This window comes from Pan troglodytes, chromosome 8 (genome assembly GCF_028858775.2).
Source record: "Pan troglodytes isolate AG18354 chromosome 8, NHGRI_mPanTro3-v2.0_pri, whole genome shotgun sequence".
Taxonomy (NCBI): domain Eukaryota; kingdom Metazoa; phylum Chordata; class Mammalia; order Primates; family Hominidae; genus Pan; species Pan troglodytes.
The window spans coordinates 93,980,544-93,994,986 of record NC_072406.2 but is presented as its reverse complement, the minus strand read 5'-3'; the positions used below and the strand labels follow the sequence as shown (position 1 = coordinate 93,994,986).

General features: G+C 38.1%; 1 long non-coding RNA gene across 1 annotated transcript; it reads right to left on the bottom strand.

Annotated features, from left to right (window-relative positions):
* Window positions 1-4,049: 4,049 nt before the first annotated feature.
* Window positions 4,050-10,947, bottom strand: LOC129136129 (uncharacterized). The gene is made up of 3 exons (XR_008537444.2): window positions 9,911-10,947; window positions 9,686-9,823; window positions 4,050-5,519 (listed from the first exon to the last, which is right to left on the bottom strand). It is a non-coding gene; the product is annotated as an uncharacterized LOC129136129 (long non-coding RNA).
* Window positions 10,948-14,443: the final 3,496 nt, after the last annotated feature.

Here is a 14,443-nt window from a genome sequence, read left to right as displayed (position 1 = left end):
TCATTCAATAGCATTTATTCAACAATTATCTTGCTTTTCCTTTTGCCAATCTTGATGCTTGGCAACACAATGGAAATACAATAAAGAAGACAGGCACGTTCTCATACTCTAGAGGATCATACTGATATTAATCCAATAATCACACATATCAATGTAGATTTCTATAAAGACTTCTATAAAATAAAGAGAAATAATCCTAGGAGAATATTTAAGAGGTAAGCCTGACTTTGTCTGGGGGTATAAGAAAGTCTCTCTTCTAAGAAAGTAACTTTTAGGCTGAGATGGCAGACATTATCAACGTAAAGGGGGAGAAAGCATCCCAGGTGGATTATCCTGCCTTTTTCTACTTAGCTCTTTAAACAACCTCACTTGGCAGAGTGTCAGCTCCCTGGTATTTAAATCCCCATCTTTCCTAGCTGGGCATGCTAGGACGTTATCGAATTCTTGCTTCTTTACCCTTGTTTAGTAGTCTTATTTAACCCCTTTGTTTATTGTATCTTGTCCTATTTTAATTTTTAGAAGTAGGCAGGGAATCAATAATGAAACACTTACTTTATATTTCAAATACTTGAGCCACAAACACCCATCCAATTCCAATATAACTGCCTCAAACTCTACCAATCAACATGTAAACACAGAGAGATCACTAACTTAGAGGATGAAAAGGTAAGAGAATGGAATGTTCATAATAACACTTGCTCCTCCCCGCTGAGTTCAAAGGGCTGCTATTCTTTTGAATAAAACAACTTGCAGTCAAGTCTTTCCCTTCAGGCTAGGAGGGGGAAAAACACAGTATTTCTTATAACAAAATCTCATGACAAGGAAGCAATGAAAAGCCTACAGAATTTATTATCCTTTGGTAATGCATGTGTATATAGTTTATACATGAAACTAAACATTACTAATTGGGAGTAATTGAGGAAATCTCCATTTCACTTGAATTTCAAAACTTTTAAATAATGGAAGAATTCCAAAGAAATTCAATTTTACTATTTCAGATACTTTCAGTAACACAAACTACTGCTAAATCTCTGCCAAACTGATTTCCTGCCAGATTTAATAACGAAAGCATTCCCTTCCCTTATAGTTGAATGTTTCTTTAAAATGTCCAGGGAGATAAGACAGTATGTTTTCCTCAAAAGGCTTGTAGTCTGGAAAGCAAATAGGCGAACAGGACGCAAGCACACGAACGGGTACAAAAGCCTGAGAAAGAAAGCTGCTGCCAGTGAGGAGCAGAGGCGGTTCTGTGGTGAGTCCAGGAAGAGACCTAAACTGCCTGGAGCCTTGAGCTTGTGGCGTGAGGCACAGTGCTTGCACATAAAGGCTTCATACCAGCCACAACTTCGTGATGAGAGAACACCGTGGGAAGTTTTAGGAGAGAGTCAGGAAGAGCCTCAGAACCTTCTAAGATTCAAAAATGCTAATTTTACAGATGAGAAAACTTTGGGGATGAGCCTTAGAAATGAAGAAGAGTAAACAGGGGGGAAGAAAAAATTTCAAGTAGATAAAAGAACTGAAGCATAAATCAATAAACAAAACAAATGATGGGAATTATTCAATCTTTGAAGGAACAGGTCTTATTGGACAGATGTATTTGAAACACCTGTTATATTTAAACACCTTGACTTTGAGGGCTTCCTGTGCCTTTTTTTCATCTTTGTAATCTAACACGAACTGTTGCAGTGAACTGCATGAGATAAGCCACCATTAACTGTATGTTAAATTGGATTGATTGAAAAGGTGTGTTGAGGTCACACTGGAAAACTCTGATACCTGACTTAGATTTGCAGCATTGCCAGACCATTGGGCTCTGTTTTCACTGTGGCATCAGCTACCATCATATTCTGCAAATGGCTCATATTGTCTGTGCCTAGACTGGTACAACCTGGCCTTTGAGGATGGCAACTAATAATATTCATTTATTCAGAAATAGTAATTGGACATCCACCATGTGGGCTTTTAACTAGTTGCTAGGATAAAACCAGTCAAAATAATAATGAAAATAATTCCAATATTTAACTTGTATCTGTCAGAAAATCTTAATTATATTAAAATAAACTCAACAACACTCCTCTCTTTTCCTTCCTTCACGACCTCCTCTCACCTCAGGCTAATGAGAGCCCCTCACTCAAACCTCTGCTCATCCCTGCAGCCCATCCTTCACTGCATCATCGCTGCTCTTTATCCTTACCTCTCCCGACCCTCTCAGCTTTGTACTACATAGATCAATTTAGTTTTCTTATCTTTCACTTTTTTCCCTTTTCTCAAGCCCCACCTTCCTCTGCTCAGTTTTAAAGATATCTCAAAATTCTAAATTCCATTTTTGCAGGAAGCTATAGACCTTAGAAAGTGGGGAAGGCAAAATCAAGCTAGCAAAAAAAACAAAAACAAAAAGCATTGTCTCGAGAGACTGGGAAGAGTGTGGAGAGGCCAGAGCATTATAATTCCCTCTCTCCCTCCTTCCCTTCCTTCTTTCTATCTGTATACGTTTTACCATATCATAATCTTCTCCCGGTCAGTCTTTGCTCTGTCTCTCTCTCTCTCTCTCTCTCTCTCTCACACACACACACACACACACAAACACACACACAAACACACACACACACTCCAAAATACAATGTGGCTCCGAGAAGTTACAATTATTTCTAATGATAGCACACCTCCTTAGAGGAATATAAATATTCTTAGGTGCCTTTGAAAATATTACCAGATGTAGCCTGTTTATGATCTTCTAAATATCTTTTCTCACAACTGGAAATTGGTGGATGAAAGGCTCCCTGCAGAAGAAACACACCATCAGCAACCCCACTAAGAATCTCTGTGCATTCACTTGCTAAAGGGTATGTGCTTACCAGATGACAACCCTCCCAGTTTCCAGCTGCCACTAGATGTCTCTCCTAGCCAATATTGAAACCCAACCACACTTCCCATCCTTCCTGGGGTCTCTGATGTGTAAATAGATAGATACTCTGGGGTGCCTGCCCAGCCCCACCACAGTGTTAGCAAATTAGAGGGGCCTATTTCCAACCTGGGAATGATCCTGTCTCTGCACATCTGTGTGTCTCTGATGGAGATTAAGGAACCAGTTTACTCACAGTGAATCAGTCATGGCTTCTTGGTGGCTTTTCAGAAACACATTTTAGCTGTCTTATCCCAGCCATCCTATCTCCTCACAGGGCTTCCAGTCTGAACTTCATTAGTTATCCCTACTTTCAAGTCACCATATCTTTCTTTGTCCGCTGTCTGCCTTGTTTTCATCAATGGGAAAACTGAGGGGCTCTGCAGAGTAATAATGTCGTCCAAGGTAGATAATTGAATGCTGTAATAGACACCTGACGGTGACCCCCAATGAGTCACAGCATTGTATAATCCTCCTGCTTTGTATGCTGTGGAAACTGTGACTTACTTCTAATAATATACTATGGCAAAAGAGATGGGATATCATTTCCATAATTATATTATTTGGTAAAGATGAAAGGATTTTTCAAGGCAATTCAAATTCCTAATCCACTGATTTTGAGGTAATTAAAAGGGAGATTATCCTGGGTGGGCCTGACTTAATCAGATGAGCTCTTTTAAAGAGGATCCAGACCTTCCATGAAGTTAAAGGCTCTAAGGAACATAAACTCTCATTCTCATTCTCTCTCCTTTTCTCTCTCCTTACCTCCTTTCCTCTCACCATTCCTCTGAAATCTGCCAACAACCTGAGCAAGCTTAGACGTGGATCCTTCCATGGTGAAACCTCCAAATGGGAACATACTCTGGCCAACACCTTGACCTGAACCTTGTAAATTTCTGAGCTCAGGAAAGTTAATCTGTGCACAGACTCATGATCCACAGAAATTGTGAGATAAGAAATGAGGGCTGTTACAAGCCACTAAATTTGTGATAATTCATTATGTAAAAAAATATAATTATTGATATTAAATGCACCCAAATCTATTCAATTAACTGCTTATGAGTAACAAGGAGTCTTTCTTCTGCACACCATTACATCGTTATGTGCTCCCAGTATTTTTCTAGTCTAAGTACAAAAATCAAGCATGCTTACCCTCATTGCTATGATACAGATTTATTTTTTAATTTTGGTGTAAGAACCCCATCACTATCATACATTCATTTCAGTATTCTTCAAAGAAATATTGGCTATATGGTCCCTTAAATGTTTTATACATAATCAATGACATTTCTTTATCTCTAACCCTCTTTATCATTGTCTTATGGATTAGACAACTTTTTGGGGTTTTTGGAAGTAACTTAATACCTGCAATAAAACTATTGTTGTTTTTTATTCATAACTTTGTATGTAGGCTATCTCAGTCATTCTCCAGGTTTTAAGTGGGGCTCAGCTGTTCTTCTTCTGGGACCACCTACTTGGCTGTGCTCATCTCAGCAGGGCTGCAGGAGATCCAGAAGACACATGGATGTCCCTCAACATCTCCACTCAGAGCTGACACAAGGTAACTGTTGTCCACATTCCATTTCTCAGAGCAAGTACCCAACCAAATCCAAAGTAAGCAGACAGAAGTTTTCTCCATTCCACAGATGTGGGGGTGGGGAGGAATACATTTGTTAATAATACAATTTGGTATATTCCTGTGGTATCGGGTTGTGTTTCAACTCTTGGCCTACTTTCTATCATTGAAGTCTTAACTTTAAGTGTACAGGTAACCTGTACCATCATCGTTCCAGAGTCTGTCTGATGGATCATGCAATTTTGATCATGGAAGCAAAAACAAATGTCTTAAACAATTCAGGTAGGACATAACTTCTCTCGATATTCATGTGATATCAATTGGTATCTGTGGCAGTTAGGAGAAAAATAAAACAAAACAAATCACAAGCTCCAAATTGGTATGTCATGATGGATAGGTACTTTGCTGAGTTTTGCTCAAGCTAGAGATCATGCATAGGTTTGTGTTTCTTGTGAAAAATTTGATAATTGAATAGAGTCTTCTTTCAAATGATGAAAATCTTACTAGGATATCATCCTCTTGAAAACTCTTCAGCGTTCCTGTATAATTCCTGATTTGATGGACTCTTCCTCATCAGTTCCATTGTTCCAACAGCTTGGCAGTAAGGATGAAAATACACTTTTGACTCACATTTTTAGTGATGACTTTCATCCTGACTGAGTATGGCTGGGTGCTGGAGCTGAAATGCAAAATCCTGGATGGTAGCCCTCTAACATATTACCCCAAAAAACCAAAAGGATGACTCAACCCCGGAATGATGTTATTTTGAAGAAACACAGTTTGCCAGCCAAACGTATTTTAAGAAACATCCAATTATTTACGTTTGCTTCTCAAAGAACATCAGAGGAATTTCCTATATTAACTTTGGTCACAGAAACTTTTCTGAAACCATCTTCCCGTCTATCTTCTGAACAACCCTCAGATGGTTTTGTTCAATTCACTTCAACCCACAGTATACAAGCCAGCACTACATTCTCATGTCTTATGGCCCCTTCTCTTACGCAGATTTGTCTTCTCTTGCAGGAAATAGCATCCTTGTCCTTCCTGCAAGAATGGAGGGGAAGAAATTGGGAGCAAATCAGGCTACAGGTACATAAGTCTTTTAGCTGATTTGGGGGGCGGGGCAGGAATCTGCAAACACACTTATATTCACAATTTTTAGTCCTCAGCACAGAGTCTTATTAAGGCTTAATTGGCCATTTCTCAAAGTTGCAGAAAGCAAATTTTGGAAGAGTATTTAAAATCATCCAGTTATATCCTCATTGTTTATCTAAATTGCTCTTCTGCATAACAGATAAGAAAACTGATGCTTAAATACCACCAATGACACAGGACTAGATGTGAAGACATCTGGAGTCAAACTGTTATGTTTTGTCTGCTCTAAAGGAATTTCCAGCATATGTTGAGAGAGCTGATATCTCCATGTAACTTTCACCCAATAATCCTAAAAGTATCCCTTAAGAATGCATTCCCAATTTCTTTTCTATCTGATGGCCCTATAAATAATTGAAGATGACTCATTTATATTATTGGACTCTATAAGTATGATTTCAAATGCCCTCATGTAACATGGACTCAAGTGTCTTCATCATCCTGATTGTCTTACACCAGGGCAACATTTATTTGTAACTTTCATTGCTTGCCCTGGCCTCTAGTGATTTGACAACCAAAGTGCAGAACAGGACCCCTTAAGTCTCCTTTCCTGTACACCATAGTCACACTAATTCAGTATAAACTTCAATAGTATTTTGGGAGAGGGAATAGCATAGTGTTGTAATAACACCAATTTGGAGTGAAATTACCTGCATTCATAGCCAGACTCAGCCATTTGCTATCCATGTGCGTGGTTTCTTCATCAAAGAATCTAAGTGATGCCAACTTTATGGGGGTTTTGCAAGATTCCAATGAGATGATACACACAAAAAACATCCATAATGTCTGGTGCATAACATAAGGGCTCAACTAATGTTAATTCTTCTGATTATTATTGCTACTCTGAAAACTCCCAGTTTTACAACTCATAGTCAACTAAATTTTCCAGCTTCAAAAATTGCATTTAATATTTTAAAACTGTTATTTTCTCTTTATCACGTTACTCATTATTAATTCTACCTATTCAAATGAATCCCCATTGCCAAATTAAATCAAATACTTCTCCTTGTGGTCTCTTGATATCCAAGGAATCTACTTATACGTGGAGATTATCTCTGAATAACAGATGCTAAAACTTGCTTTCTTGAATAAAATAGCACAAAAACAGTAGCAGCAATAGTAGCACAATTTGTTGAGTGTTTTCTATGTACTAGGGGCATTGAGTTAAAACTTACACAGACACGTAAACACTCTTCAAACACACCACAGACAGATGCACATCACACTTTCCTGTTCTTGGGTTTTCCATCAATAGTTTAAAAATAATGATTATGACAGTGATAGTGATAGCAGCAGCTGCTACACTCCCTTAGTCACAGAGACATTAGAGGGATAAGGAGACAATATCTGAATGTGTCTTTTCCAGGCTCTGCCACATTTGCCAGCAGGATTTGCATTCGTGATTGGGACTGTTTCACAGGCAATTTATTTCCCATTAAAATCATTCCCACAAGGCCATTCCAAATATCAGTACAGCTTTCTTTTGGCAAATACATCACAACTGTTAACATTTTGATAGAAAATTAATACTTACAAAGTGCTTTCATAAACATTATCTCATTTAAGCCTCACAAAAACCTTACAGCAAAGAATGTTCAAAGAGCTTAATGATACTTGTAGCAAAGCTTGCAAAGTTACCTGTCAGGTGTTGGAATTAAGACTTGAATTTATATCCATATGATCTCTAATCTCTTTCATACCCCCACACAAAGATGCTTTTTGAGAACCCTTGCCTGGGAGACAGTAAGCCTGAATGGAAAATTCAGTTTTTACCACTTCTGACACCTCTCAGTACCTGCTTCCTGTCTGGAAATGGTCAAAATAAGCCCCCTCTCACAGAATCAGTGTTAAATGTGATAGTGTGGATAAACCATTCTACAAACTTGCAAGCATTTAACAGAGGTTTGTCACACAAATATGACATGTAAGTGTAATGTTTTACAGAAATTTCAAACTGATTTCCATACTGTCAGAATGACAGCTATTGTATGATTGTTGCTTTCAACAGTTCGAGTCACCATTTTGAAGGGTGTGCCTAATAAAAATGTAGACAAGTTGTAGCCATTGGTAAATGTTGTATAAGAACTGACTTTATTTTTCAGTTTGGGAAGACTTTTCCTGCATCCCTTTACTCATTTTAATTTCTTCTTCACACTTTTGCAGGTGAAGAAAAGCCAATAAAATAACAGCATTGGGCCTGATGGTGTGGCTCATTCCTGTAATCCCAGCATTTTGGGAGGCTGAGGAGGGCAGATCATTTGAGGCCAGGAGTTGAGATCAGTTGAGACCAGCCTGGCCAACATAGCAAAATTCGGTCTCTACTCAAAGTACAAAAAATTAGCCTAGTGTGGTAGTGCATGCCTGTAATCCCAGCTACTTGGGGCTGAGGGACTAGAATCACTTGAATGCGGGAACTGGAGGTTGCAGAGAGCCAAGATCACGCCAGTGCACACTGCACTCCTGCGTGACAGAGCAAGATTCTGTCTCCAAAAACAACAACAATGACAAACGAACAAACAAAAAAAACAGCATTGATTTTGCCTCCTTAGAAAGGACTATTTGCTAAATGTGTGATGTGTATAAAGGTGCATAGTTCAGATAGGTGATTAGTGCTATTCTATGTTTCCTTGATGTTTCGCCCAAGCTTAGTAAGGCTTTTTATCCATTAAAGCTTCATTTTCATTTTGTAGACATGAGTATAAAACATGTAAACATATAATGAATACATTATTTTAAAATTAAAAACTGTTACAACATATTTTATATTATAATTATTGTTACTATTTCAAAGATTGCTTCATGGTTTGATAGCCTTTCTTGCGAACCTCAGGTTTAAAACAAAAATTGCCATGAATGTTCTTCTGTGACATTCTTTGATTAATTAATTCAGAGAGCTTTATTTACTGAAAAAAAATCTGATCATCAACTAAGTGGCTCAATAGTTTTGGTCAAGTAGCTCATCTAGAGTACAGCATTTGTAGTAAATAAAGTAAAAATATTTTTTAAAAGTGCTTTGCAATCCTCAAAGCACTTTTATTACACACATATATAGACACAAAATATACATATCAGGGAAAAATTATAAAATATCACACTATGAATATTGGTTAGCTGTATGCCTTAGGTGGCAGCACCATTCATAAAGTGCCTAGGATTTGTCTGTTGTACATCTTGCTTCCTAAATCACAGTAAATGAGGCAAAACCTTAAATAACACTCACTGATCCACTAATCCCATTAAAGTTTTTAAGGCAGGATTTCAAGATCTATTGCAATAACAAACATCAGTTACAGCTAACCGGATATTGCTGAGTGAAAAAAAAATGTGTTTGCCATTCACTTTTCCAGGTCTTTCTTTTTCTTTAAAAAATCAATTTATCTTCTTCTAGTATAATCCATTCTACGGAATTAGATTGAATTAGTTTCAAGCAGATTACAGCGTCAGCAGAAGAGTTAGCAGAAAGTAAGTTAGTGCACATCCCAACATGTCCTTAAAACTGATTTCTTTAATAACTAATGCTGAAAATGTAATGAATTATATAGCATAATAAGGAAAAAAGCAATAGTTTTAAATAAATTCAACAATGAAAAAGGGTGTCTTAAAAAGAACTATCTTGCTTTCTTTCTGCTGAAAGGCTGAAAGCTCCTCTAATTTCATAAACATTTTCCTGCAATTCTCATACTGTTTGGAGCTACCATCATTACCATCTCATTTTTCTCAATTCAGACTTCCGAATTGGGGGATCTTGCTGGCTGTCCTTGCATACTCGGAGCTTTCCTATTCTCCATTCCTTTGGAATCTAGCTTCCACTCTCTCTCATTAAAATCACTAGCTCTTTACTTGGCCACAAAAGCCCCCTTTAGACCAAAGGCTACGGCCTATTTTCTACTCCCTTTCTTTCTGATACGTGCAGAGTTCTAATTTATTTTCCACTTTTTCTTCCTTAGGATTCCTTACTCCCTCAGCTTCCTTGGCACTACCCTCTCTTTACTCCCCTACCATCTTTTGATATACTCCTTCCAGTGTTTTGAATTGGTCCCTACTCCTCAAATACATACCTCCACCAAAAATCAATTTTCAGTTTTCTTCTCATGAAAGTCTATACATGCTTCCTTGGAGATTTCAGTCATCTGTTCAGTTTTTTTTTTCATTAGGCAATCATTTATTATATTTCTAAAATGATTCAAGATAATAGGCTGTGGAATACAAAGATAATAGGCTGTGGAATACAAAGATGAAGGTTGCCATAAAATATAAAAAAGCTTAATCAAATTACCACCTACCTGATTATATATTTTTAAAAGCTAAATATATGACCTTCACTTGTTGCCTGTGTGCCAAGGTACCACATCCCTGGGCAACACTGTTGTAGATTCATACTACATACAGCAAAAATGAACTCATCTTCTTTCTTCTAACTTGCCTAATCCTCCAAATTTATCTTTTCTCTCTGCACTATGACACTGCACCTGTCACTCAAGTTTCAATGCATTGGAGTCATCCTTGACTGTTTCTTATCACATTACCAACAAACATAAGTAGTTAGTAAGTCTTATCAGTTATTTCTGAATCACAACTGTTCATCTATTTCTTCCTTTTTCAATATTAGTTCTACTTCACTATTCAGAGTCCTCACTTGAAGTCAGAGCAACTAAACCATCTTATAGTAGTCAATGGCTGTGCCTAAACTCTGCTCACCTCACATTTCCAACCCATTTTATTCTTTATTGCTAGTGAGAGACAGGACTAGCTGGATTTCCTAGGCTGACTAAGAATCCCTAAGCCTAGCTGGGAAGATGACTGCATCCACCTTTAAACACGGGGTTTGCAACTTAACTCACACCTGACCAGTCAGGTAGTAAAGAGAGCTCACTAAAATGCTAATTAGGCACAAACAGGAGGTAAAGAAATAGCCAATCATCTATTGCCTGAGAGCACAGGGGGAGGGACAATGATTGGGATATAAACCCAGGCATTCTGGCGGCAACGGAAACCCCTTTTTGGTCCCCTCTCATTGTATGGGAGCTCTGTTTTCACTCTATTAAATCTTGCAACTGCACTCTCTTCTGGTCCATGTTTGTTAAGACTTGAGCTGAGCTTTTGCTCGCCATTCACCACTGCTATTTGCTGCCGTCACAGACCCGCCACTGACTTCCGCCCCTCTGGATCTGGCAGGGTGTCCACTGCGCTCCTGATCTAGCAAGGCATCCATTGCCACTCCAGATAGGGCTAAAGGCTCACCATTGTTCCTGCACGGCTAAGTGCCCAAGTTCGCCCTAATTGAGCTGAACACTAGTTGCTGGGTTCCACGGTTCTCTTTGTGACCCACCGCTTCTAATAGAGCTATAACACTCACTGCGTGGTCCAAGATTCCATTCTTTGGAATCCCTGAGGCCAAGAACCCCAGGACAGAGAACAAGAGGTTTGCCACCACCTAGGAAGCAGCCCACCACCATCTTAGGAGCAAGAACAAGGACAACTGGTAACACTAGGATCATCTAAGTAAATACTAATTGAGCCAGGCACAGTGGCTCACTTGTATAATCCTAGCAGAGAAGAGATCTCTTGAGGCCAGAAGTTTCAGACCAGCCTGGTCAACACAGCAAGATCTGATTTCAATAAAAAGAAAAAAAATATTAAATAAATACTAATTAAAACCATCTTCCTCAAATCCTAAATTATGCTCCACTACTTAAATGACCGTGGATTTTGTGGGCCCTCCACAAGGTAGCCGCAATCCACTTTTCCAGCCTCATCTCCAATGTAGCATTTATATTAACTCGAAACTCTTACTGAAGGCATTCTAGATCCTACCATTACAATTCTAGTCTCAGGTCCTTTCCACATGCTAAATTCAATAGTTGGAATATGACTTCCTTCCTTCTACTTTATTGATTATACTATTCTATCTAGATTTGTCAACTTGACTTTTACCAACTAGGTATCATTTTTACTAACTTGTATGTTACTTCTACCATTACACTCCAGCCCTTGACTCTTTCCTTTAATTGATGTAATGCATTACTTACTATCTTCACCATTTATTGGTGCTATTATACATTCATATATTATAAAGAAACTCTCATATTTCTATTGCAAAATGTAGAATATATAAAATACGGAATATGTGATAGGCTAGAAGGAAGATAAAGTAGTAGCCCAGACTCCCAGAAATAAATACACCAACAATTTTAGGCACTGTCTTCAATTTTATTTTTCAGTTTCATTTAATTCCACTATTTTTCGAACAATGTAAATGTGGATCTATCTCCAGTTGGGGCTTAAGGCTCTTGAATGCTGGTCTGAGTTTTATTACTTTTGTTTACTTAATGCCTGACATCTAGAAGGCACTTAATAAGTGTCCAGTAATATTGAGTATCACAGGAAAATTACATATGTAGCCAAAATGAAAATTATATATTCATTTCTGTGTTGATCTGTGTATGTCATAATGACAGGGGTATATATCAGCTCTGTTCAGTATTGCCTACCTTACACCTACCATAGTACCTGAAAGTGCATAAATGTATTGAATAAATAAATATATTAAAATCATGCTCTAAGGGGCATGTACTATGGAAGATTTACATAGAAATCTCTTGTTAATCTTCCATTTATAAAGAATTATCTCTTATACAGTCTTTAAATAGAAATTATTAGTTGAAGCCAGGCACAGTGGCTTACGCCTGTAATCCTAGTGCTTTGGGAGGCCAAGGCAGGCAGATCACTTGAGGTCAGGAGCTCGAGACCAGTGTGGCCAACATGATGAAACCCCATCTCTACTAAAAATACAAAAATTAGTCGGAAATCATTTGAACCCAGGAGGCAGAGGTTGCAGTGAGTTCAGATTGCGCCACCGCATTCCAGCCTGGGTGACAGAGCGAGACTCCGTCTCAAAAAAATAAAATAAATAAATAAATAAGTAATCAGGTGATGTAGCACATAGTCAATGTAATTTGTTATATGATAGTAAATACTGTTACAGCCAATATTTTGATTAGGAGAGAAAGAAAGAGAAGAAGTAAATTTCCATTTTGTGACCTTCAACTTATAAAACCAAACCTATCAAAGGATGAATTTATTAATTAGGCATTGGGGAGGATGTGATTGCATGTAATTTATCAATAGACATATATCAACAGGGTATAACTCAGCTACAATGAAAAAGCAATCTTTATATTCAATTCAGTTCAAAATAGTAAAAATCATTATGAAATGGAGGAATTAATGTTTAGCAAAAGCATAGCCCAGCCCTTGTGTTAACAAGGCCTCCTGTGTTAGCAAGGCCTCTGGTGTTCCTCATTGTCCTGGATTATGAAATAGCAATGTCACCCAGACATCCTTCCATGTTATCCATCTCTTCCAAGAGAATGGCCATAAGCCCATGACAAGGGCAGCCACTGAGTTTCAGTTCTGAGGGATACAACCTTCAGTGTGAAGAGCAGGCAGTTCATGCTGTCTGCAGGTTTTATTTTTTCTCACAGTTGTTTAATTCATCCACTTGTTGTGATCAGCATCTCTTGGAATTTGTGTTTTTGGATTCTCTTCTTCCTCTTCATTGCTGCTGGAAGAGGACTGTGGAAATTGCTTGGCCTTAATCTAAAGCTTTAAGCCTTCTCACTCTAGATAAAACGAGACTTTGATGTGCACAGGAAGTTAACCTACACTATTAGGGTAAATTCTGAAGCTAAAGGCCAGCAGTTCCTTCCTGCTGTTCCATTGGTCTGGCACTGTCCTCACTATATGTTTCTCCTTTGGGTCATCTCATGTCTGTGTGTCCATCTATGGCCATGGTAGATGGCTGGGCTGTTTGTGGATTAATTCAAGTATTCAAATTCCTGAGAACTTACCACTTCTCATACTCCATTAGAAGAAAGAATATCATGAGGTACTAGTGGGATGAGAGCTGTATGTGTAGGAAAACAGATGTCTGACTTCATCAGGCTTATTCGTGTGGGAGTCTGGTTGCATGTAATTGCACCTGTCAAAGAGGCTTGAAAACTGCCTATTATTTGATGCACATACCTCAGAACAGTGACGATCAGCAAAGAATATTTGCTTTCCCAGAATGACAGCAGCAACAGCAGCAACAATAACAGAATACCAACCTACCACAGCACCAAATTGTTGTTAAGCCTCTCCTAAATCAGTACATCTCAAACACTGTGATTACATATTTCTGGCTATGGCCACACTTTTTAGCACAATTATAAATCCAGGGTGTCCATAGGCAAAACAGGGTTGAGGCTTATCTTAATTCAACTGCTTCATTTTCCTGGAAAAAGAAAGCCCAGTGTTTACATTGGGAAGAGATTAGGCCAATCTTACACCATCAGTCAGTGAAAGAACTCATACACTATTTCTCTTCTAAGTCCAGTCATCTATCCCCTTCACCAAAATGCTTTCTTTTCCTCCTGAATTACTCTAAGCATCAGTGATTTTCCTCATTTAAATAACACAGGGATTTAGGGACATAACAAAAATATCACATCTTTTAAATGTTAATGTGGGTGTCACTATGCATTTATGTATGTAACTTATCTATTATTATCTTTATTCAGTGTTCAATTTTATGTCCTAAATGTAAATCAGTTTCAGCCACTTTCTGTTGCAGCAGAGCAAATAAACACATAATTACCTGAAAAACAAAGATAGTTAGCTTTTCACTATTTAAAATAAATTTCTTTCCCTTTCTGTCTCTGTCCCTTTCTTTCTTTCTCCTACACACACACACACACATGCACATGCATACACACACACACACACACACACACACACACACAGAGCAAGTTGTTGGTTGAAATTAATCCTCATTT